Source organism: Panthera leo, chromosome F2 (assembly GCF_018350215.1).
Source record: "Panthera leo isolate Ple1 chromosome F2, P.leo_Ple1_pat1.1, whole genome shotgun sequence".
In the NCBI taxonomy this organism is placed as follows: domain Eukaryota; kingdom Metazoa; phylum Chordata; class Mammalia; order Carnivora; family Felidae; genus Panthera; species Panthera leo.
This window is the reverse complement of record NC_056695.1, coordinates 60,502,774-60,525,071: the sequence shown is the minus strand read 5'-3', so window position 1 is coordinate 60,525,071 and position 22,298 is coordinate 60,502,774. Positions and strand designations below refer to the sequence as shown.

At 41.1% G+C, this 22,298-nt stretch overlaps 1 long non-coding RNA gene and 1 pseudogene across 2 annotated transcripts in view; both read left to right on the top strand.

The window, feature by feature from the left end:
• Positions 1-2,673: 2,673 nt before the first annotated feature.
• Positions 2,674-3,082, top strand: LOC122211239 (annotated as a pseudogene).
• A 6,555-nt stretch (positions 3,083-9,637) lies between these two features.
• The window catches only part of LOC122210869, a 29,403-nt gene continuing 16,742 nt past the window's right edge, over positions 9,638-22,298 (top strand). For both annotated transcript variants that reach the window (XR_006198332.1, XR_006198333.1), the window contains exon 1: positions 9,638-10,041. This is a non-coding gene — a long non-coding RNA (uncharacterized LOC122210869). The remainder of the gene's footprint in view (positions 10,042-22,298) is intronic.

The window sequence follows — 22,298 nt, the reverse complement described above, 5'->3', positions numbered from 1 at the left end:
GTAGCTCATTAAGTATGTTTATATACCTGTGAATCCCAGAGGTGGACATAGATTAGCCTCAGGCTGGGGCACCCGGTAGGTCTGAAGCTACCTTCTTTTCTTCTCCCTCCTCAAAAGCCTTACTTTTCTCTTCCCTCTCTGAGGAAAAGTCTGGTAAAGGCATTTGAGATACAGATTATTGATGGAGCATAAAGTTTTACATCTGCCAGAGACGGAGCTGAAATTCGAGAGGATGACTCCTTAAGTGTAGGGAGGGGTTTGAAATCATATAACGGGCATCTCTGCATTGCACCCTCGCTTAAAGCTGTTCTTTCCTGGACTGGTGCTCGGTACTACTGGCAGGGTAGGTGGGGCTGAGGCGAAGAGCAGCTGCTGTGCCAGCGAGCAAAACCCAGCGAGTCACTCGCCAGCCAACAGGAAGTTGGGTTGCTCTGTCAAATTGTCAGTCACAACAAGACTCGGGCTCTGGAGCCAGGCATACTTGGTGCTGAATCCCATTTGATCATTGACCCGGTCTGGGAACATAGGTCACATTGTCTCCCTGTGCCTTACTTTCCTCATCTGTGAAATGGGTAGAATAATAGTTAAGAGCCCTGATGTCAGAATCAGACTCCATCACTTGCTATCTATATGAACTTTGGCAAGTTATTTTAGCTCCCTGTGCCTCAATTTCCTCGTCAAATGGTGAAAACTATTAGTATACCTCCCTTGCCAGGTTGTTGTAAGTATTACATTGGTTGATTCACAAGGGGCACTTAGAACAGTGCCTGGCACATAGTAAACACTGCATGGCTATTTGTTATTATCGTGGATATTATTATTGTTAGTGCCTACCGCATAGGTTGTGTAAGAATCAATGAGACAGAGAGCGTGTAGGACCTTGCCTGGCACGGGATGCATTTCAGCTAGTGCCTTTCTTAGGGTAACAACAACACAGTGCTGTGAGCATGCGAGGTGCCTGCACTCAACTCTGTGTGAACTTCTCGAGGTGAAGTTTACAAGTTTAGGAGAGGGAGGGCTCTCAAGCTTGTTTTGCACGTTCACACACTTACTCTAACGACCCAGTTTTCTCCAGCATCTTCTGTGAGGAATGTCAAAAGCTTTCAAGCATGTAGGAGCTGCCCTTAATCACTGATAAGGGGAATAAATGAGAGGAATACAGCCGCGCGATATTAGAGCATGGTGGGTTTATGGTGTCACGTTAGGGGTGTTCTGATTTCTCTGCTCTATAAAACACCCCATATAAACTATAAAATAAAATATTTACATTTTTACATACCTAGAAGTACTGGGTGGGTAGAGTGAAGTGACTTGGTAGATTTCCAAATCCATGAGGCTTGGGGGATTCTGGTTTTGCTTCACCTGATGCAAACTGATACTCCATGGATTCTATGGAAAGCACATTTTTCTGCTTAAGTTATTCTTTTTTGGGGGGCTGGAGACCATAGTGGCTGTGGAAGAGCCTGAATAGAGGCTGCTGTGGCATTTTGAATGAATGGTCACCCAAGTTTTTGATAACTGGAGCAAGGGGATATACATATACATATACACACATATATATATACACACATATATATACACACACACACACATATATGTATATATATACACACACACATACACACACATATACATATATATATATATAATTAATTTTTGTTTATATGAAAAGGAATTTTAAAGGCATGCAATCTAAAAATTTCTACTTGCAGCTGGTTAGTTTTCTGAGCCACCACAGAGACAGAGCTAACACCCTGCCAAAGTTTAATCATAAACTGATAGCTGTAACTTGCGGCAAGAAGTGTGGGGGGGAACCTGATTTAATAAGCGGACAGATAAGTCAAACACCCACAAATGGTAATTTATGGCTGCAAAGGGCAGTGTTTTAAAATCACCCTAGTGAGTTATATGTTTCTGAAAAAGTAACTATGTATCTGAAAAATTATGTTCTTTGGTAATACTTTAGACAATATTTTTTTGGCCGTGTTGCCTCACTAAGGTTATAAATAACATGGTCCCTTCTACTTTTATTTTCCTAGATTAGCTAGTTGCCACCAGCTCCAGTTTCCTGGCTGTAATAGAATTGCATTCTGTTCAGCTGCAAATGCTTCGTCACTCCTCCTCACTGTCACCTCAAGGCACGGATTTCAGCTGCCCATCGGGAGCTGAGTGCCTTTGGGGATCCTTTCTTCTGATCCAGTTGCCCTGTTGCTCTTCCATAGCTACTCCACAGGCTGCCATCTTGAAAAGAAAGCAAGATATTTCTTGCTCATTCATTCACTCAGTTATCCGTTTTTCCCAGAAGGCCTTGAAGCTGCAAGTACTTGTGGGTGTGTCCAAAGCAGGCTGCCAGCTGGGGCAGCTTGTATTGCCTTCCCAAGCTGTGCATCTAGGGGAAGCAGAATACACGGCTCCAAAGTATGCCCCTTTGGCATGTGGATTCTTTTGAGCTGAAGACAATTCAGGCCCAACAGACTCAGGAAGAGCTGTTTACCTTCCTTCCCCAGTAGTGCCTGGCACATAGTAAGTGCTGCATGACTATTTGCTGTTGTTTTTGATATTATTACTGTTAGTGCCCGCCTCATAGGTCACGTGGGAATGAATGAGATGACAAGCAAGCAAGGGCTTCCTCAGCACTCCTGCGGAGGCAGCAGCTATCCGTCACTGGGCATCATGGCTGACCTCAGACCTCTGGTGAAGCCCGAGATCGTTAGAAACAGGACCAAGAAGTTCATCTGGCACCAGTCAGACCGCTATGTCAAAATTAAGTGCAACTGGTGGAAACCCAGAGGCACTGACAATAGGGTGCAAAGAAGATTCAAGGGCCAGATCTTGATGCCCAACGTTGGTTACGGGAGCAACAAGAAAACAAAGCACATGCTGCCCAGTGGCTTCCAAAAAGTTCCTAGTCCACAAGGTCAAGGAGCTTGAAGTACTGCTGATGTGCAACAGATCTTACTGTGTAGACAGTGCTCACAGTGTCTCCTCCAGGAACCGCAAAGCCGTTGTGGAACGAGCAGCCCAGCTGGCCCTCAGAGTCACCAATCCCAATGCCAGGCTGCGCAGCAAGGAAAACGAATAGACAGCTTATGTGCACATTGTATTTCTGTTAATAAAACCATAAAACTACAAAAAAAAAAAAAAAAAAGCATGCAAGGAGCTTAACTGTCTTGAAGGAATTTAGATACAGGAACTGCACCAGGAGAGAGCTAATGCCAAAGTAACTTTTTACCATAAAGACTTATCTGCATGGCACCGCAAACATTTGTCTATCAAACATTTGAACTCTTCTCATCTTCCTATGAATTATCTTCCTCCCCTTTGGCAACTCAAACCTCTGCCCCTTTCTCCTGGGCTCAGGATGGCATATAAGTCTCAATTGCCTGACTGTCTTTGGGGCTCCTGCATATATGAAATTTGTTTTTCTCCTATTAATCTGTCTTATGTCAACTTAATACTAGACTAGTCAAGGAAACTAGAAGGGAAAAAGGGAAAAGTTCTCCTCTCCTACAAGCATCTACCTGGAAGAAAGGGCACCTCTGTCTAATATACACAGAGGAACTTCATCAGCTACTGAAGGGCTTGGTTAGGAGCACCAAGAGCCCATGGGAGAGGCTTTGTCTCAGGGAACATCTGTGTCTCACTGCCATTTAGCCATCAAACACCCTGGAAATGGGATTTGGGGCCTGAGGAGTTTTCTGCATTTTCTCACATTAGTTTGGCCAAGCAGGGGTTCTTAAGAACAATGATAGCAGCATCAGTGAGGACAACAGTAAACAGTGGCAGATTGTATTTTCCAAAATTGATTGCAGGCATATCTTCATTCTGCATGTTCTTCTAAAATGTGAGCTTGCTACTCCTGGTCACAAGTGGAGTCCATTTCTATACTCCCTTGAGCCCCATTAGTGCTTTGACCAGTAGAATGTGGTGGAAGTGACCCTGGCATTTCCATAGCCCTTTTCATGTCCTGGTAGCCTCCACCCTCAGAGGCCAGCTGCCATGAACACTGGGAGACTCCTCTGTGACCACCAGGTCGTGAGAAACCCATGTGGGGAGACCAGGGAGGAAGGCATCTGTGTGAAGGAGCCGTCTCAGAGAGGTAGCCCTGGTGAGCCGTCAGATGACCCCAGGCCCAGCTGTCCTTTGGGTGCATCCACACAGAAACCCCCAAACTAGATGGGCCCGAATGTGGCCAGTCAACCCACAGAAATGTGAGGGAGAAGACACTGCTATTTTAAACCACTAAGTTTTGGGGCATCTTGTTGTGTAGCAATGATACCCAAAACACCCTTCCTGCCTTCTGCCGCTTCCTTTGAAAACATAATTCCATTTTTTTTGAACTGAATACTCTTTTGCTTCTTGCAACTTCATTGCCAGGAACTAGAACCATGGAGAAAATGAAGAATATAGGATGTGATAGAAATCTCATTGTAAAGATTCCTGGTCAGCACTGTCCACATTTCTCATGAGCTGGTTTTTGGTTTGTATTTCCTCACTTCTCATTTTGCCTTGTTTCTACCTGTCCTGCTCTTTGACATAAGATACATGAAAAAGGGGGCACTTGAGTTGACTCAGTCATCGGTTAAGCATCTGACTCTGGATTTTGGTTTGGGTCATGATCTTGCAATTTTGTGGCTTAGAGCCCCACATCAGGTTCCACACTGAGAATGTGGAACTTTCTTGGGATTCTCTCTCTCTGTGTCTCTCTCTCTGCCCCTCTTCAGTGCTCTCTCTCTCAAGTAAATAAATAACCTTAAAAAAGAGAGAGAGAGAAAGATACAGGAGAATATATGAACTCCATTCATTCATGTTTTTATTTTAGTCATTGGTCATGGAGGTGACAGTTACTGAGAGCCCAGAACTCCTGGCTATGGCAGGGGGTGGGGGGGGGGGGTGGTGTCAAAGAAAAGAAAGCAGCTTCCTTGTCCCTGTGAGACTTATCACTAGTCAGGGAGACATGCATAGGAACAGTGAATGACACCATACAGTAATGCCACAGGAAATCTATCAATGAAGTACTTCAGAGAAAAGGAATTTCTACGCCCCTCTCTCAAGGCCACAAGCAAGAGAAAACTTGAGGGACTTAACTGGGCTGAGTCGGCAATGCTACACTCTGTGCCTGGGATGCCCTCTCTGAGGAAGGAGCCCTGCTTTGTGGTCATGAAGATGGTCAACGAGTGGCTGGCCACGGTTAGCTCTTTGCAATGGTGAACTGCTGACTGACTTCCACTTTGACCATTTGAAAGTACTCTCTTTCCTACTCCACCCAAACACTTCCAGGCTCAGGCTCCAGTGGCACTGAATGGTCTGACTTACTTGCTTTTCCCTGCCTTGTATTGTTCACTATTTCATATGTACACATTCGACTTCTTTAGGGAAGGTCTTCTTTTTCTCGTTTACTCCTGCTATGGGTAGGGCACTTAGAACTCAGTAAGCATTTCACAGCTGAATGGTTGGAACTCGATTGGCTGGAACTCGATTGGCTGGATCACGAAAAACTTAGAAGTAAAATGTTCAGATACTGAAAGCCTTAGAGGTATTAAGTCATTTGCAGAACTCTTAGCACATGTCAAGCATGGAGCTGAGCACTTTCCAGTCCCTGACTTATTACAACTCGGTAAGGTAGGTAATATTATTCTTATGTTGTAGCTGAGGAAACTGAATCTTAGAGAGTAAGTTACCCTGGTCAAGATCATATGGTGAGTGAAGCCTGTGTTTCAGATCCACGGCACTTGAATTCTGAAGTTTACGCCTCTACCATGATGCCCCATTGTCTTACCTTTGGAGTCCAATGTGCCGGTCAAGTGGGGCTGTCCGTCAAATGGAGTGCAGTTTTTATGTGTCTGGTTTCCCAATTTCCCCATACTTTCCAATTCTAAAGCTAATATACTTGGGTTTAAATTTAACAATCTCTCATTTCCAGCCTCTAACTTAGTTTGGATATCATATCCAAAAAGTTGGATCCAATGTGTATATTTCTTGTGGAAGCAAAAAAGTGCAAACCTTGCAGCATCTGTTACTTATAATTGCTCTGCATTAAATTACCATTTTGGATTTAAATTTGAAAAAAAGTACATTTCAATACCAAGACTTTGATGTGGAAATGAACAAGGGTGGGAAGTAACTGATACCCTCCATATTTTTAATAGAGGAGATGTATAAGAAAATCCAAAGTCAAGGGAAGGTTCCCTGGTTCTTGTTCTTAGTCTTTGGAGGAGATTGCGGAATGTCATACTTGTGCTGGTGTTGAGGACCAGAACTTACAACACACATCCTGAAATCTAGACTGGTTAGCCTTGAAATGTTACCACAAGCTCTTCCCAATTCCCGTTCTGTCTACAGTGGTTGTAGGTCCTTCTCTACCACATCCAGCTCAGCTCCTGGTTGGGAGATCCACATGGAAGCCAATAGCATGCACCATCAACGTCCTGTAATCAGCACGTCTATGCTTATAAATCCAGTGAACGTGGCAGGGGTCAGGGGAACTCATAGAAATCAATAAGAAAAAAACTAGTTGGATAGAAAGGGAATAAAAGATGCAAATAGGATATAATCATTTGCTAGGGCTGCCATAACAAACCACCACAGACCTCGTGGCTTAAACAGCAGAAATTTATTGCTCATAGTTCAGGAGGCTGGGAAGTCCAGGGTCAAGGTGCCTGCAGGGGTGGTTTAATTCTGAGGCCTCTCCTCTTGGCTTGCAGGTGGCTACACGTCTTGCTGTGTGTTCTTTCTACCTCTTCTTTGCATGAGTGCAGGGAGAGAGAGCCATCTTTCTAGTCTCTCTTATAAAGACACTAATCCTGTTGGACCAGGGCTCCACCCTTGTGACCTCATGTAACCTTAATTATTCCTTTAGAGGCCTCAGCTCAAATTCAGCCACACTCAGGATTAATGCTTCAACATATGAATTCTGGGGGGACACAAACATTCAGTCCATAACACAGGGCATTCACAGAAACAGTAATACAAATAATCAGTACACAGGCACTATTATGTTTTTAACAACATTAATGATAATTAATTTGGAGATTATTGTATCCTAAATGTTGTTCTAAGCATTTGGCATCTCTTCACTCATGATATACTTTTAAGACCTCTATGGCGATGTAGGTTCTATTATTACCTTATTTAGCAGAAGAGGAACCTGATGTATAGACAGGCTAGGCAACTTTGCCAGGGTCACACAGCTCAGGAATGGCAGCACCAGAATTCAAGCTCAGGAGCTGGCCTCTGAGTCTGAGCTCTTGACAACTCTCTAAGATGCTCAGGCTGTTCATAGGTACAAACCGGAATGATACACTGATTTTTAGCCATTGGAATGATAAAAATTTGAAAGCTTGATATATTGATACATCTATTGTTGGCAAGAGTTTGGGGAAAATGACATCTGTACACACCTTGGGTGGAAGTGGAAACTTTTGAAAGGCAATTTGACAGTAAGTATTAAAATTAAGTATGTGTGCATTTATACACTGAGCCAGCAAATCAACTTCTGGAAATTTGCTTTATAGATATGCTTACAAAATTATACCAAGAGAGTGCAAGGATATTCACTGCAGCTTTGGTGTGAGTTAGTCAAAAACCTGGAGTCGATGTAAATGTCAACCAATAGGGCAGGGTTTAAAGAAATCGTGATGATTTGATGGAATGTGGATGTGGGAGCACTGATACGGACATATCACAAACATATACCGATATGTTCTATTCGTTTGTTAAGGCTGCCATAACAAGATACTGCACACTGGGGGGTGGAAACTACAGAAATCAATGTCCTCACAGTTCTGGAGCCTGGAAGTCCTAGAGACCTCTCCTTTACTTGCAGATGGCCACCCTTTGGCTGCCTCTTCACATGGTATCCCTGTGCGTGTGTGCCCCTGGTGTCCTTCGCACATCTTAATTCTCTCTTCTGATAAGGACAGCAGTCACATCGGATTAGGGGCAACACTAAGGCCTCTTTTTACCTTAATTACCTCTTTAAAGGCCATTACCTCCAAATATAGTCACATTTTTTTTTCTCTCTCTCTTTTTAAAAAGGTTTTTGTGGGGCGCCTGGGTGGCGCAGTCGGTTAAGCGTCCGACTTCAGCCAGGTCACGATCTCGCGGTCCGTGAGTTCGAGCCCCGCGTCAGGCTCTGGGCTGATGGCTCGGAGCCTGGAGCCTGTTTCCGATTCTGTGTCTCCCTCTCTCTGCCCCTCCCCCGTTCATGCTCTGTCTCTCTCTGTCCCAAAAATAAATAAAAAATGTTAAAAAAATAAATAAATAAAAAAAAAATAAATAAAATAAAAAGGTTTTTGTGTGCGTGGTTTTTTTTATGTCTATTTATTATGAGAGAAAGAGAGAAAGACACACACAGTGCGGGCAGGGGAGGGGCAGAGAGAGAGAGAGACAGACAGAGAGACAGAGAGAATCCAAAGGAAGTTCCAGGATCTGAGCTGTCAGCACAGAGCCCGATGTGGGGCTTGAGCCCACGAACTGTGAGATCATGACCTGAATTGGAGTCGGATACTTAACTGACTGAACCACTCTGGTGACCCTCCAAATACAGTCACATTCTGAGGTACTAGGAGTTGGGGCTTCAACATAGGAGTTTTAGGGGACATAATTCACCCATAACATACGTGGAAAAGATAGATAATCTTATGAATAGTATATTGTCTTATGTGTAATTTGGAAAGCTACATAAGGCTGGTATATGCATTGACAATTTTTTCTGTAAAGCTCTGCAAGAAACTCTGAAGCAGACTTACTTTGGGGGTAAAAAACTAGATGAGCTTGGAGTGTGGTTGAGGGTAAACACCTGTTTTACTTTTCTATCTTTCTATGTTTAGTATTCTGACCATGTGGAAGCATTGCTTTATTTTATTGTTCAAACCTCAGCAAGGGCTACCTACATAGAGGGATTGATTATGCAACATTTTTGCCTTTAATTTTTGTTGAAGAACTTCATAGATATTATTAAAATTAAAAAATATATACTCTTAAAAAGGAACAAGAAAATTGAGAGGAAAGGGACCGCTTATATATGTGGAGAGATTACTGGTTTATGCTTAACTTTGTTTTCAGTATGTTGTGATATATTGATGGTCTTTGAAAAGAACTTCTATACTGTTTCATAACCCATGGTCCCATCCCATTTTTCTGGTGTTATTTCAATTTATAAAGTTTTCTTGAAGGTTAACCTATATTAGGAAAGCATTGTGTCTTCTCTTCCCTGGAAATGGTCCAACAAGAAAAAAAAAAAAGACATTACTATCAACTTTTGACTATCTCAATTCTATTGATCTGCTTTAGGGATTAAGCACAGCAAATTATTAATCACTGCCCACCTTCTGTTACAAGCAGGCTCCTGGGTCACCTTCTCAGATCATCAGTGTGTTCATTAAATGTCAAAGAATTTTAACATTTGTTCAAAAGAAATGTGATCAGGAGGGAAATCTTTTACACAACCGTTCTCCAAAGCAGAATCTCGAAATCTCGCTTGCTTCTGGGTATGGATACGCCACTACTTCCTTCTAATAGCAAAGAGCCTTTGAATTGAAATATTTTAACAGATTTGACCCATGGGGAAAGGCAAAGAGGAAATTACTTTTATTGAGGGCCCACCATGTATTGAATACATATGTTCTCTCATTTCACCTTCATGGCTACCCTGTGAAATGAGTATTATTACTTCCCATTTACTGATGAGGGAATAGAATCAGAAGGTTCAGGAAGAATTTCAAACTCTGGCACCTGGGGTATGGATGGAACTAAGATCCATCACCAGGTCTTTGCATGTGGAAGCATGTGTCCAGCCTCGCCTCTGCCAACAGTTTACAACAAGGGTGCTGCAGGGCCCTCTGGCTTCGGGGATTGGTGAGACGGAGCAGGACAGCAGGTCCAAGGCCTGGGTTTCCCTTGGAAACAGGACAATGGAAGAATCTTCACTCCAGGGGAGTGTCACCAGGGGAGACACTGGTTCGATAGTAAAGCAATGCTGCTGGAGGGGTTTCCACTAATTCCTTCCTTTTACACAGGGGGAAAATGAGGCCCAGAAAGGTTAAGTGAATTTTACTCTTATTTCTTATATTCCCAATTTCTTCTTTCTTGTTGCCTTTTGTAGATTTAAAGAACAAAGTAGCAAATTCTGCAGTGCAGGGAGATGGTTTGCCAGAGGATTCTCTGTGGGCTGTGTGGCCTCATTCCTTTTTATTAGTCCACTGCCTAGATGTACTTGAGCTTTATCCTGTGTTTTCCTTTCAAGGTTTCATTAAGAAAGAAACCTTGGAAATCGTCACTTATTTTATTATATATGTTTTCATGGTAGAAAAATAAAAATACACAAAAATATCTGAGGTGCCTGGGTGGCTTAGCTGGTTGAGCTTCTGACTCTTGATTTCTGCTCAGGTCATGATCCTGGGGTCATGGGATTGAGTCTCGGATTGGGCTGTGTGCTGAGTGTGGAGCCTGCTTAAGATTCTCTCTGTCTGTCTGTCTGTCTTTCTCTTTCTGTCTGTCTCTCTTTCCCTCTCCCTACCTCCCTTTGCCCCTCTCCCCCATTCACATGTGCTCACCTGTTCTCTAAAATAAAATTAAAAAAGAAAAAAGAAAAACATACAAAAATATTTAAAAAATGAAATTCCACATAATTTCTTACTCCACAAATCAAAGTTTGGGGTATAACCTTTCAAATACTTTACCATAATATAAATGAATGTACCCCATGCCTAACTATACGGATATCTGAGGCAAAACAAACAAACAAACAATATTGATCTTTTCTTTATTTAAAATGTTGGTGTTTTGTTCATCATGGATTTTTTTGCATTACTTTGATTTTTCAAACATTACATTGAAATAGTATCTGTGTTAGTTACTGAATTTTTTGGTGTCCCTTAAATTTTGTTCCTGAGATGAATTCTGTTCTATGTCATTGTCTCATGCTTGCCCTGGCCTGGGAATACACACATTACTATTAAAATAAGTTTTATTTTCAGCTTATTTTACAACGTTAAAAAAAACCATACTATAATGAGATTTTATACTTCTATAGCACTTACTATATAATTCTATAGAATCACTATTCTTTGTACTCTATGTGTTAACTCAATTCTTGTAACAGCCCAATGAGGTAGGTACTGTTTATATTATTTCCACTTTGTAGATGGACAAACTGAGGCATGCAGAGTGAAAGTGCCCAAGGTCACATGGTTAGTGAGGGGCAGAGCTGGGATTTGAACTTAACAGCGGGGTTCCTAGAGTGTGTGCTCTAACCTGCAATGAACTCTGTCTCTCCTCGAGCACAATATCCTGTTACGTACGTTTTTTTTTTTAACTCTATCATGGGAATCTTTCAATTCAATACGGAAGACTCTACCCATCTTTAGATTCCCAATATAAATGGAAATTTATAGGTAAAAAACCCAAACATCTCTCAAGAGCACCTTGACAACCCCCTCTCCTGTAGCCAGTGGCATTGCCTCCGCCCCTGCCCTTTGCCTATCAAGACTGTTTCTCTCAAGTGGACTTTTGACCATTTCAACTATAGCTTCTCTTTTGTGCCAATGTTCTTATTTTGAAGATAATTGACTTGAGCCAGCAATCTGGCTGCTGTGTATGCAGAGCAAGCCACCTCTTCACAAGCTTGGGGGAAACATTTGGAGCACAGATTGCAAAGCACCTGAATTTGAAATGTTTATTTCTTGGCTGGCTTTTATTTTCTTCCAACTATCAAAGGAACTCTGGCTGAAGTTGACGCATTAATCACTTGTCTAATTTCATTTCTTAAAACCTAGTTATTTTTAAATGATAAGTAACATGATTTACTGCCCTTTTTGATTTAGAAACCTGTTCAAAATGCAGAGTGGTGTCTGTCTCTTTGTTCACAGAGTCTTGGGATGCTTTTTCTTTTTCTTTTTGGGATAATTAAATGCTTATGATTCTTTCATCTAAAATGCATGTTCATTATTGATATAGTTCATGCACTCTGGACCATTTCATTTAGGTATTGGTTATTTCTAGTAAAATGCAATATGGTTGGCATCCCTAGATAAGTGGGCTAGGAGAAATACCCTGACCCATTGTGATTATTTTGCAATATGGTACCTTTCCATTTGTGGGTAGTTAGCAAATCCTGCTAACAAGGTCACTAATTCAATCCCTAGATGGCTCAGTTCCAAGGCCAAAGTCAGTGCTCTGATTTTGTGATGTGGAACATTGATCACAGTGTGTGTGTGTGTGTGTGTGTGTGTGTGTGTGTGTGTGTGTGGCAATGGGATAAGAACAGTCTGAGTAGTTTATGTGTATCACTGAGGGTGGTTGGTGGGGAGGTAGTGGGTAAGTTAGGTGGTGTTATGGGCTGAATTACATACCCCCAAATTATATGTTGACGTCTTAACCCCTAGACTCCCAGAATGTGACTATATTTTGAGAGGGTCTTTAAAAACTGTCATTGAATTAAAATGAGGAGACCACAACTGGTCTTCTCCTGAGAAGATATCAGAGGACAGCCACACACAGATAGGGACTATGTGAAGACACAGGGAGAGACGACCATCCACAAGCTGGGGGCCTCAGAAGAAACCAACCTTGACTCAGATTTCTAGTTTCCAAAATTGTGAGAAAATGAATTTCTGTGATTTAAGCCAGCCAGTCTATGGTACTTTGTTATGGAGGTCCTAGGAATCTAATTCAGGTGGAAAGTGGTAAAACAGAGTAGACTTTTGAAATGAATTACATACATTTTTGGTAAGCTGGTCAAGTTAAAGATCTCATTAATTTTACTGTCCCTGGTAATTTTTGTACCTGGAAATAGATTTCCTGCTCTTGAATTGTTGTGATTCTCCATGTTATAATGAAATAGCTTTAGTAGCCAAAATGGACTAAGTGTACTAAGTGGTTGGAAATTCCAATGAATCACCTCTGAAGAATGGGCCGTGGAGGACTAAGGAGCACAGCTATCCTGAGGCAACTGTTGAAAGACAGGGTGCCACTTCCCTTTGAATGGAGGGGAAGGAAACCGTTGCTCTCATGTGACCAGCATTGTGCTGTGAGCTTTACATACCTGGTGTCCTTTCATTTTTGCCACAAACTTGACATGTATTATATTATCCCTATTTTACAGACAAGAGCATGGAGGACATGCCAATTATAAGAACTTGTGACTCAAATAGGTCTGCCTACATGCAAACTCCATATTGTTTTTATTACACTGTGATGCCTCTAATTTCTTTCTTTTCTTTTCTTTTCTTATCTTTTCTTTTCTTTTCCTTGCTTTTCTTTTCCTTTCTTTTCTTTGTTTAATTCTTTCTTTCTTTCTTTCTTTCTTTCTTTCTTTCTTTCTTTCTTTCTTTCGAAAATATTACTGCTTTGGTTCCTATAATGGCTAATTTCTTATGCCAACTTAGCTTGGTTATAACATCTACTTATTTAGTCAAATAAGAAGTTATTTGCCTGGTTGTTTAGCCAGTCTAGAAATTGCTGTGCAAGTGCTTTTTAGATATGATTAACATTTATAATCAATAGACTTTGAGTAAAACAAAGATTACTCTCTAATTGGATGGGCCTCATTCAATTAGTTGAAAGCCTTGGAGCAAAGATTGAGAAGGAAAAGTTCTGCCTCAAGACTGTAGTATCAACTTTTACCTCAATTTCCACCTTGCTTGTCTGCCTTACAGATTTTGGCTTTGTCAGCCCCACAGTTGTGTGAACCAATTCCTTAAATCTCATTCTCTTTGTATATGTCCTATTGGTTTTGTTTCTCAGGAGAACCCTGGCTAATACAGTCTTTAATTAAATTTGAGTCTTCAGCTTGGAAGGTAGGAAGTCTCTCAGTTGTCTCAGAGTAAGTTACTTGCTGTACCAAACAATCTCCAAATCTCAATGGGTTGACACAATAAAAATTTTATTTCCTCCATATCTTGATCCAACAGAGTATTGGGAAGTTGGTCCTTTCCATGGTGATTAGGGAACTGGGCTTCTAGTCAGTTTTTCTGCCAACTTCCAGGGTTTCTGATGTCCATCCCCAATCCTCTGCTCTGGCTGGGAGAGGAGGGAAGTGAGTGGGTTAGAGGTCAGCCTGTGGGGCACACTTTTCTCCTATATTCCACTGTTCATAGCTGCAAGGACACGGGGTGTGTAGTCTTTCTGGAAAAGTCCAGAAAGGAGAGGAGAAGCACATGTATTGGAGAGCACTGACTTTCTCAGTTACAGCCTTATAGCTGTCAACATGATAAGGGGAGTGGTAGGAAAAAAATCAGCAGAATAAATGGATGTTGTTTTTGAATGGAAACACAAAATGTTTCTATATGTTTATTTTTAAAGTTAATTCATGGATCTAAAGTTAATTCATGTTTATTTTTAAAGTTAATTCATTTATCTTTCCAATAAAAATAATTCTAGGATTCTTGCCCTAGAATTTACCAAACTTTTCCCAAAAACTAATCTGGAAAAATAATGGTACATACAACCAGAGACAGCTTTGAGCAAGAAGATCGGGTAAGGTGGGGAATCTGTTTCCATTAGATATTAGACAAGGCTATAAAATAATACCTTGCAACTGAGATACCATTTAATATCAACTGGTAATGGCCAGTGCTGGTGACCTGCTAGAAAAATGAATAAGCTCAGATGGGGTTGGTGGTATTGTTCTTCGGTACAACTCTTTCAGAAAGCAGTGTAAGGAGACCTCTCTCTACATATATGTATCAGGAACCATAAAAACATTCCTACTCCTTGACCCAGAAATATTGACCCTAGGACTTTTTTTCAAGGAAAGAACTCAGCTTAAAAAAAAAAAAAAAGCTATTTGTAAGGATATATTCATTATATTAAGTCTCAATAGGAAAAATAAAATTGGTGCTAAATTTGCAAATACCTAGTAATTATCTTTAATGAGAGTCCTTCTCTTTTTATAAATACCCAATGTCTCACCAGCCACTGGTAGGGTAGGAACTGAAAAATAGAATTTTGCTTTAAATTGGCGAGGAAGAGCTGAGGCAGAACATGGATGTAACTGAATATCTGCTCACCGCTGTGGAATCATATCATCTTTGTAGATCTAACCATGCTTCTTTCTCTCTTCCTACTCTTAAAGCACACTATGGTCATTATTAAGGCAATTTTCCTAACTCTTAAAAAGCTTTAATCCTGCTTGCCTTTGGAGATTCTCTGGGGGAACAGAAAAAAGGAAAGATTAAAGTAAAACCCAGCCTCAATAATGTTTGCCGCTGGCAAACAAAGGTGCCCCAAGACGGAACCCAGGTGAGGATTTGATAAATTTACGCTGTGATTTGTGTATATGCATAAGACTCTGACAGGGAAAGAATAGTCTGGCTTCTTCTTGTAAGTCACGGACATCTTTGTTGGTTTACCCTTTGGCCTAGGATGTTTGCGGTAGAATGCTTGGGCCCTTTTGCTGGGAGGAATAAGGCTCTGGGCCCCATTCTGTCCTCCTCCTCATTTTTTGATTGAGCAGAAGTTAGTGTGTAGAAGTTAGCGGGGGAGGATTCCAAGTGCATTTGGATATCTCTTTGTCTGTAGGATATCTGTGCTAGTAAATCCACTGGGTGCTACTAGCTGAGCGAAAGGAGAAGGTAGGGTGGGACAGCCCACCTGTTGTCTTTGTCTTGCTGATGAATGCAAGCCTTCCCTAGAGGCATCTGTCTTCTTTTCAGCCCTCTCCAGAGCTACTGCTGGAAAACAAACCCCTCAAAGTTCCTAAGCTTCTTTGAGGAGTCAACCCAGCTATCTAATCTATTTTTTTTTAAGGTCTTTGGGTAGAAGACACAAGTGGGAACAGATTTACCAAGAGAAATGGCAATAGAGACAGAAATCATAAGAACAAACAATAATTACAGGATTGCCAAAGACACAGTAACAACTCTTTCCCAACGCCTCCCACTGTCCTGGCCACACTCCCTGATTCCTGGGCCCTGAGGCCCGGGCTCATGACTACTGCGGTCCCTGCAACTAAGTACCGGGCCTGCTCCCTGGTGGTTCCAAGGGCCTAGCCTGAAGTCCTGGGCATGCACCCCCACGGTGGTGGTGGGAACTTTAAATAAACACAGCCCAGGGGAAGAGGGAGGAGAATAAGAAGCCTGTGTTCTCACACAGCACACAACAAGTCTCCTTGTGGCTCTAGCACAGGGAGCTCCCCTTCCAGCTGTCCCAAACATTTTCTCTTCCAAGAAAGCACTTTACAAATGATACCTCGGACAACAGGAACAGTTTTGAGTCACCAACCACATAGCAAGCTAGAGGTTTGGGAAAGTCTCTCAGTGCTGGGTCAAGGCAGGCAGCAACTTAGTGGCTGGAACATGGTGTTCCTGTGGTCTCCAGGTGTGATCCAGATGCTGGCTTTCCTCTTCTTAGGGTAGTGCTAGTGTGGGCAGTGGGTCCTGGCTGCTCAGGCAGCCGGGGATCTGTGTGGATTTCTTAACTTTGCAGGTTAGCTGGACATTCTTTGTTCTCTCTCATCCTCTCTCCCATTTTTAATCTCGCTCTTTCTCTCTCTCTCTCCTTCCACATTATTTTCATTAATTGAGCATTTACTATGCACGGAATTCTGTGCTGGACATTTAGGAGGCTGCAAAGAAGTAAAAGGCATACTTTCACCCTCCAAGTAGCTGAGAGCCTGGTTTTGGAGACTGTAACCTGAGCTGGGAGTAGAGTACTTGGTTCCAGAACTTCTCTGTGATAGATCAGTGGTATTGGTATGACCTTGGGCAAGTCACTGAACATTTTTTTTTTAGTTCAGTTTCCCCATATGTGAAATAAGGGGTCATACGAAGTTATCCCATTATTTTCTAAACTCTGTTGAGTTTTTATAGTGTCAAATAAGTAATTTGTCCACTTCATGGAGGAAAGTGGCATTGCAGAGTTCTTAGAGAAAGCTTTATAGAAGAGATGGGACTTGAGTCCCAAAGGACGCATAGGGCATACTAGCAAGGAGAAAATGACCTGCAAATCCAAGGGACTAGAGCTATTTGGGAAGAAGAAGCCATGAGGAAGTTCTGGGCTAGGATGGATGTGGGAGGAATTGAAAAGAAGGAGCAGATGAGGCAAATGTAAAAAATAGATCTTGGATATGGGGAAATGAGAGAGAAAAACCACTGAGTATCTTCTTGATTTTAAACACAAACGATTTCAAACCAGAAGACAATAAAGTGAGTTTGTCTAATGGGGGAGATGCTGAGTTCCGTTTCAGATATGTTGAATTTGAGATGGGGCTAGGATGTCCATTGGAAATGTCTGGGGTGCAGTTGAAAGTGTGTAACCAACCTTTAGTTAAAGGTCATGAGTGACCTTCAAAGATTGGGGAATTTTTTGGTGACAGGTTTGTGACGAAGTGATGAGCCTGGATGAGAGCTCTGACAAAATATGAGAAAAGAGCCAGCAGAGGGTGAAAGGATGAGATGTGGGGAGTCCCCACCGTTCAAAGAGAAGCCAGCAAAGGAGACAGAGGAACAATCAGAGACAGAAGGAGAGCTAGGGCAGCAAGGAGGGAGACAGTTTCCAGGCAGGTGGGTGTCCAAGACTTGAAGGTCACCTGAGAAAATGCTGCCGGGATGGCAAACAGATGGTCACTGTCGAGCTTTCCTGATTTTGTTATTGGTTCTTCTCTCTTATGGAAATGTCAGATGGGACATTTAGGGAAGTTTGGTGGAATTCGTTTCTCTAAGGATCTTTTTGCTCGTTCATTTATTTTAAGAGAAAACCTGGAGGAAATTGAGTTGGAGTATAAGAAATCCTTATTTTAAAATATTAATGCTAAAATAAATAAATAAATAAATAAATAATAAAAAATAGCGCTAGATTTATAATTAATTTAGTGCAGTGACTACTTCATTCCTCAAACATTAATATCTAAGTTGCGACTGAAATGTGTAAAGTATCTTAACATTTTGGGAGAGGGCATGTCACAGTATGATCCTTCTCCCCTGAAAAAATACACAAAATAAAATATTATTCTTCTCTTCAGAAAAATATACAAAATAAAGTATGATCATTCTCAGAAAAATATATAAAAATTAACATACAAATTTAGGTGCAGTTTCCCTAAAACCCCTATGGGGTCATGTACCCAAGTGAAGAACTCTCACATATGGTCCAGCTCCTGATGTTATGTAACCTCTCTGTGCCCATTTTTCTTATTTGTAAAATAAAAACAATCGTTTGTATAATGAAGATTAAATGAGCAAACACACAGGGCTCAGAATAAAACATAACACATGGTGAGCACTCGATGATTATCTCTTATGGTTATGATTCTTATTATATGACATTTCCTCAACTAAATGACTCTTCTCTGGACAAAGCCCTTTTTCCCTAAAGCATTCACTTACTCAAACACTCATTCACATATTCACTCATTCATTCACTCATTCACTCACTCATTTCCTTTCTTTCTCACTTTCTATTAACTTGTCAGAGGGTCTAGAGAATTAAAGAGGACTCAAGCTGCAAACCTCATCATCAAGAAGCTGTCAACCTCATGACCTGTAAACAGACATTTAGTTTCCCCCCAAATTTCAAAGTTGAGGTTTCAAGTAAGAAAAGAGCAAAGAAATAAGTTGGGAGCAAACACAGTGTGTCTACTGATAAAATTCGAGAAGAAGATGAGTTTGATGTGTGCGGAGTGTAAGGTGTTTGGAATCCACTGGTTTGGAGTTGATGAGAGTGGAATTAAATCTTTGTGAGATGGAATGGTAGCATCACCCTCTGCCATTGTTAAAATTTGGGTTTATTTAAAAAAGCAATAATACAAAGAACCAAGGGGACTGTCCGTTAGGTGCTTTGACAGGACTCTGATTTTACTTCTATTGTAGCATCCTGAAGCTTATTGCCATCATTGGCCTACATTAGACAGTGAGCTACCAGAAGGCAGGGAGTCTCTCTCATTCATTTTTGTGCCTAATACTGACTAATTGGTTGCATGATTGTATTTAAAGGGAAAAAGAACTTTTCCCATTTGTTCCCATTTTAACAGAATACATTTACATAGAACTCACTAAGGTAAAATTACCAGTGATTATCTGTTCATTAAGATGTCTACCTGACAAACACCTTGTTAATCTATGATTTGTATTGTTCTGAAAAGTATTAAGATAACTTTAAACATATTGAATAATTCAGAGGTTTCACCCACTCTGAATGACCTTACCAATTAGATTAAATTAGCATGATATTCATATTTACTGTCTTAGAAAAGCCTGTATCTTAGAAAAAGGAAGTGGGAAAAAGCCTAAGAATTCACTTACCTTTGGTGTCTTTAGGGTTAAGAAGGGGCTTCATTAAACATTGTTTTTAATTAAAATTTCTTTGAAATAGTTTTATGTACCACTTGAGTTCCATTATGTATTTTTTTACATTAGGGCTGAACAAGCTTCTGAATATAAAATCAAACTGGGATTTGCTCTTGAACACTCTGAAGGGAAAAACAGATGTTTTTTTCATGATTGTCTCTGGGTTTATTAGGAAAATGTACTTTGAGTTAAAACATTTTTTATAAGAACTGAAGACAAGGTGCCCCATTTTACTGGATAAGGTAGAATGTGGGACAAAACCCAAACTTCTTGGTCTGACTTTTAAGGACACCTGGTGTCCAAGCTCAACCTACTTTTCTAGTCTATCTTTCCATGTCTCCCTAACCATACCTGTATTCCACCCAGACACGTCTACTTACATTTCCCCAAACTCATGTGCTTCCCAGCCTCTTACCTCTACCTCTCACAGCTCTGAATTCCCCCTGCAATCCCAGGACTTCACATTCAGAGAAAATTCTATCATCCTCTGGGAAGTATTCTCTCTCTCTCTAGATCCCATGTGGAAATGGTTCTTCCACCCACACTTCTTTTTAAATCAATGGTTATTGAGTGATTACTCCAGGCTAGTCACTGGGCTAAGAATTTTGCAGGCATTACCATAGCAAGCCTATGAGGTAGGTAATGTTATCAGCACCACTTTACAGATAGAGGAATAAGGTTTGAGTGGCTATTTAATTTTCTCAAGATCATTATAACAGGGAGATGGCAGAGTCAAGATGTGAATCCATTTCCATCTGGTTTTAGAATCTGAGTTCTCACCCATCATATTATTCTGCCTCTCCTGACTCTCCCCTAGCACTCTTTTATTTCACAATTTTGTTACTGAAATAGACTTCCTTTTAATTAAAAATATATTTTGGTATTTTTCATGTTTATCCTGCACGTTTCTCTATTTTCTTTTTTTTTAAATGTTTATGTACTTATATTTTGAGAGAGGGGTGGAGGGAGGAGCAAAGAGAGAGGGAGAGAGAGAATCTCAAGCAGGGTCTGTGCTTTCAGAACAGAGCCCAACTAAGTACTCCATCTCACAAACTGTGAGATCATGACTTGAGCTGAAACCAAGAGTAGGACGCTTAACCAACTGAGCCACCCAGGAGCTGCAACTTTTCTATTTTCACCTGGACCATGAAGGCCTTGGAGGGCAAAGATTGTGTCTTCTTAGTATTTCCCTTCGGTTTCTAGCATGGTGTCTTTTGCATAATTAGTAAGTAGTTCCTGAAGAATTAAAAGTAAAATAAATTGAGTAGAACAAAATGGACTTCCCAAATCTTGAAAGTTAGAGTTAGCTCACAATTTAGGCTATCTGTCCTCATAGAGGTTATAGACTGAATTTTTGTGTCACATGTTGAAGCCCTAACCCCAAATATGATGGCATTTGGAGATGGGGCCTTTGAGAAATAATTAGGTTAAATGAGATCATGAGGGTAGGATCCTCATGGTGGGATTAGTGGCCTTATAAGAAGAGGAAGATAGAGGAGAAAGAGATATCACTCTCATTGCCATGTGAGGACACAGTGAGAAGGTGGATGTCTATAAGCCAGGAAGAGATCTCTCACTAGGAACCAATTGGTGGGCACCTTGATCTTGGACTTTTAGCCTCCAGAACTATGAGAAAATGAATGTTATTTAAGCCCCACCCCAGTCTCTGGTGCTTTGTTAAACAGCCTGAGTAGACTATGGTACAAAGGTATATTAGAAATGAGAGGTCTTTAAAAAATTTATGGGGTGTCAGGATGAAAGGAAAACACCAAAGGGGCACCTAGAGAGAGAGAGAGGTTTGCAGAAGCCTCAATGTATGCCTAGCTCCTATATAGTAGGTGTTTTCTGTGTGAGCAGTCCAACCAAGCATGGTGTTGCATCCAGAAAAAATAACACATTTGATATCTAATGCTGACTAACAATAAAAATCTTTATTTCAGTCTCAAATAATTGGAAAGGGGATCACAGTGCCTTCTCTTTACCCAGGTAGTTCTTTCAGAGACCTGATCAGAGAGTGTCTGCCTTTCTTAACTTCCTGGCTACATGCTCACACTTGGCTTCTGGTTCTTCTTGCTTTCTTCCCTTCTCCCAGTGCAGTCTGTCCTCAGGCGGCACCCAATACCGCTGGCCTTGTGTATAAACACAACTCACTTAGAAGGCAGGAGTGTGTTGGAGGTGGAGGATGTGGTCATAGTTGTAGCAGAGTGAGATTATTCTAGAAATTCTGGTGAAAGCAATTGGGGAAGATTTGGGAAGCAACTTGGCTTTCGGGCACTCTAATGAGTTCAAGAATGCATGAGCACCTTACAGTGGCTGCGAAAAAGAGTATGTGAACCACATAATGGTCTATGTGATATGCTGTGGTGGCAAAGATGAGAAGGCACAGGCAAGTCATTTTGCTGTGACAGTGGTGAAGTTATTACTATTATTATTGCTTTCCTTTTTAAGGAATAGCTTTTAACACTGGCTGGTATTTAAAAAACATTTAAAATTGTCCAACTGTTCTATGTAGTCTTGCTCTTTACCAGTTAAGAGGTATATATGGTTGAGTGTAAAATGGATAGCATGAAATGGTGCTAAGGTGTGGGTTCATAGCCCTGCCCTACCTCTTAGTGTGAAAATACCCAAAGCTATTCAGCACTTACTAGGCACTGTTCCTGGTTTATCTGCACCATCTCCTTTGATTCCTTCAATAAACTTAATGAAGACACAAGCACTATGAAGAACTCTCATTTTACAAAGGAGGAAGTTGAGGCAGAGAGAGGATAAATTATATACTCCAGGTTAAAGAAGATAAATGGCAGGACCAGGAATTGAGCCCACACAGATTGTTTCTAGAATGTGTACTTTTAATCACTCCTGTCTATAGCTTCAGGTGGAGGGAACACAGTCTGTACTCTTCTCTGGCAAAGGTCCAGAGCAGAGGATATGACAGTCACCATGGGTTGACCATATTCTAGGAGCTAGTTTGGAAGCCCCAATTTTTGAGTTGCAATGATTATACGTTTGGCA